A 4,730-nucleotide genomic window follows, 5' to 3' on the forward strand; every position below is an offset into this window, starting at 1 on the left:
GTATGTCCCTTCCCTCTACTCTAAACAAATAATATTTTTAAATATCCATTGGTACTTTTAAGATTAATTGTGATGCTAGTTATTTTGGTTCGGGTGATAGTGTTGGTTTTGCTTGTGTTATTAGAGATTGTAATGGGAGTTGGTAAAGGGGGGTGTTTGGGAATGATTGAGAGTAATAGTATTCTTCAAGGAGAATTGTTTGCCATTTGGAGAGGATATCTCTTAACTTGGGATGTGGGTCAACGAGATGTTATTTGTGAGACGGATTGTGTGGAAGCATTTAATCTTGTTACTCAAGATGGTTTTGGGTTTATTGATCCATTGGTGCTCAAAATAAGAGATATCATGCATTGGAATTGGCGTGTTGACTTTCGTTTGATTATGAGAGATACAAACACGGTAGCAGATACTATGGCAAAGATGGCGATGAAGTTACAACTTTCGCATGTGAAACTTCTTTCACCTTGGGAGGAGTTTAAGAATAGTCTTAAACGTCTATTTAAGTAGTTCCTTATTTTGTTTGTTTTGTTTTTTTTTTATTTAGTTTATTTCGGCCACAAAAAAAAATATCCAAATATTAATACAGAATAATCGTCACTTTTCGAATTCGGTTATTACATGATTATACACTTATATCCCCATTGTTCCTTTAATTTCGTTTCTTATTCCTTTTCTTATTCACTGCTAATAATTGCAGTTAGGTCGACACATTTTGCAAAAGCTTATATGATCACATGAAAAGAGAACTAAACTTTTGCCTTTTTAACAACTTTTCCTCCCATTAATCACACTAATAAAATAAAAAGATAGATCATTAGTTTATTAGTTCATGTTAATGAAATCCTAGACTTGTGACTACATCTGAACTGAAAGGCCGTGATGATAACATATTACCATGCGATGTTAAATTAATTGATAATATTAAAAACAACAAATTTGGTGGTGTTGAATCTCTATAACTTTTTTCAAATAACCTATATTCAGAACAATTATGAATAAAATCTTCTCTTACATATAAACAAGTGTAAGTATTATTTTTATTTGTTAGCTAATTGTGACTTTTAAAATATTTCTTTGTGAGAGTAGAATACTTTTAATTAGATGAGAATAGATGATGGGCTAGTGTTAATTTTTTGTTATAGATAAATACATGAATAATTCTAGTTCATGTAGATTTTAATTATTTAAAATAGTTTTCATAAGCAATAAATTTAATATAAATTAAATTAGTCATTTAAAGAATTAACTTGACTCACAATAAATAACTAATTTAATTTCCCTTTATTATTTATGAAAAATATTTGACTTATATATTAAACCATAAAATACGCCATCTATACCTAAAAGGCTATTTTACTTTTTGTGGGACCTTTAATTTCAATCATTCACAAAAAGAAATTGACAGCAATGGCTTTATCAATCTGGTCAAATTGATTTCAACAATAATTCAACTATACTACTTCTAAATCATTATATATTCTAATAGTGATGAATTAAAATAGATTTGCTTCCTACAAATCCACCAATTCCGTAATTATAGAAGCAAAGGCAAAGATCATCAAGACAACTAACTATTCATGAAGATATTCTCTGGTCAATGTTAAACTAGGAAAAGAAAAATCTTATCTCACTTTTTTCTTGCACCATATATGTGTCCACTACCTCAATAATTACCATTAATTCTTGTCACCATGTTCCTTGCTTTTAAGGAAAATTATTGGATTTGGTTTAGCTTGTTCTTCAAAGCATATACGTAAATGAATCTAGTAAAGCAATAAATAATACATGCATATGCATGGTTCCACGCACATATCATATTAGGCTTCTCTTTGTGTATAGTGTATTATCATGCGCACTAGACCAAAGCTTTAACTTGCTTTGTTACCATGAATTAAGGAATGCAAACAAGGTTGGATCTCACTAGTGAAAAAGCTTATATTATTAATAAAGCAAGAAGAAAGCAAGAAACCATTATATAGATTATCAAGTAATTAATTATATGCTGCATTATTATATCTCATCAATCATGTATGTGCTTGCCCTTTGATGTTCAAGTCTTTTACTTTTATAAGGATCTTCTTTGTTATGATAAACAAATGATTTTATTTTGCGACTAGTACAATTGAATGTATCTGATGATTATTAGTAGGTTTGTAAATGATGTGCTTCTTAAATGTGCCTTGGTGGTGGTGGTATGATTAACTTTATTGTTGATTTTGTTGTGTCTTGTGCTTAGTATTTTCTCAAGTTGTTAAACCCTAAAACTTATATATTTATTGAAAAAAATAACAAATAGATTTGGTTTGAGAAGTTTTTTAATGATACGTACATGGCCTACTTCAAACATTATTGTAATTTAATATTGAGGCAAGATATTAACCTTATTGAATTCCAATCCCGTTAGCTTATCTAGCTAATAATAAGTCAACAAACATTTTTAAACTATATTCTATACTAATTAATTATTATTAATTATTCATTATTTAAATTTTATTTTAATTTTAAAAAGATATAAAATTAATGATTATTAATTATTTTTTTTTTACTTTAATTCACCTTTTACCATTTATTACATAAATTCAAATTCTTATTTCTTCAAAGCATATACGTAAATGAATCTAGTAAAGCAATAAATAATACATGCATATGCATGGTTCCACGCACATATCATATTAGGCTTCTCTTTGTGTATAGTGTATTATCATGCGCACTAGACCAAAGCTTTAACTTGCTTTGTTACCATGAATTAAGGAATGCAAACAAGGTTGGATCTCACTAGTGAAAAAGCTTATATTATTAATAAAGCAAGAAGAAAGCAAGAAACCATTATATAGATTATCAAGTAATTAATTATATGCTGCATTATTATATCTCATCAATCATGTATGTGCTTGCCCTTTGATGTTCAAGTCTTTTACTTTTATAAGGATCTTCTTTGTTATGATAAACAAATGATTTTATTTTGCGACTAGTACAATTGAATGTATCTGATGATTATTAGTAGGTTTGTAAATGATGTGCTTCTTAAATGTGCCTTGGTGGTGGTGGTATGATTAACTTTATTGTTGATTTTGTTGTGTCTTGTGCTTAGTATTTTCTCAAGTTGTTAAACCCTAAAACTTATATATTTATTGAAAAAAATAACAAATAGATTTGGTTTGAGAAGTTTTTTAATGATACGTACATGGCCTACTTCAAACATTATTGTAATTTAATATTGAGGCAAGATATTAACCTTATTGAATTCCAATCCCGTTAGCTTATCTAGCTAATAATAAGTCAACAAACATTTTTAAACTATATTCTATACTAATTAATTATTATTAATTATTCATTATTTAAATTTTATTTTAATTTTAAAAAGATATAAAATTAATGATTATTAATTATTTTTTTTTTACTTTAATTCACCTTTTACCATTTATTACATAAATTCCAATTCTTAGCTTCTTTCAAAAAAAATTTTCAAAACTCCAAAAAAAAAAATAAAACATAAGATAAAGAATCATTCAAATTTTTAGAAAAAAAAACATACAAAACATAGGAAAAAGAATCATTCAAAACTAATAAGAAAAATGGAGACCACTCACATCAAGATGCACAAAACAACTTTTTTTAAAGATTATGCATGAGAATGTGACAAGTGTCCTCACTTGTATTTTGGTTTATTTGAACCGGTTTCTATAAAAAAAATCAAATTTTATAACTAAACCTTATAGATAGAATCGATTCGTTTGGATCATTTTAACCGATTTTTTTACTTTTACATTAAAAATAAAATTTTTGGACAAATACAATTTTGGGCTTGGACAGTTTATGTTAAAAACACAATGAAAAGAGCCAAAAATTGATCCTTACATCTCACAAAAAAAAATCCATTACAAATTATGCATTAGTTTGCAGGTTCCTATTATTTTTCAGTTTGAAGGTGCTGCAAAGTCTCTTGCTGCTGGTGTTGGTAAATCTATGGAATGTCACAAAGGTTGCTGCTTCTATTGGTTATGCATTGGATATGCCAGCTGATGAAAGAAAAAAATGGCATTACAGAACAAAGCAAATTATGATGAAATCGGTAATTGCAGCATAGCAGAGCTTCCTGGAGAAGATGAAATCAGTAGCAGCAGCAAGGAAGAAGAATCGGCACAGAAGAGGAGGAATTATGATGCCGCTGAGAAACTGAGTGTTAACTAGACTCCAAAAACAACGATGAACCTCGGACAAAACAGCATCACCGCCGGCGAAGATCCAGGCAAAGGCGAGGAAGCAGGCTAACGGAGGCATCAATTGGATGGGAAATGGCGAGGAGGCAAGTCGCATATTAGGAAATGGAGTTCTCTCATCGCATCGCTGGGTCCCTCATCCAAATCGCTGCGTCGCCGGAGCACCAACACGGACAGACCCGTGGGAAGAAGACGAACTGAACTAAGCAAGAGAAGGAGAAGTGGCGCTACGGAAAGGAGGAATGGGACTTGAGACGACCATTTGGGACACGAGGAGCTGCAAGAGAGTAGAAGTTGGATGGAATCTGCGATAAGGGAGAAGAACCGATCAACGAAACCAGACAACCAGCACCTCTGGCTCGAGGAAGAAGGAGATCGATGCAGATCTTCTGGGTTGGGTTGGGTGGGGCTCAGGAGGATTTTTCGGTTGGTAAAAAAAAATTAAGCATGCCAAGGACTGGTTTATTTAAACCGAATGGCGTTGAATTTGGTTTAAAAAATCGAGTTTAG

Source organism: Arachis ipaensis, chromosome B09, assembly GCF_000816755.2.
Source record: "Arachis ipaensis cultivar K30076 chromosome B09, Araip1.1, whole genome shotgun sequence".
Classification (NCBI taxonomy): domain Eukaryota; kingdom Viridiplantae; phylum Streptophyta; class Magnoliopsida; order Fabales; family Fabaceae; genus Arachis; species Arachis ipaensis.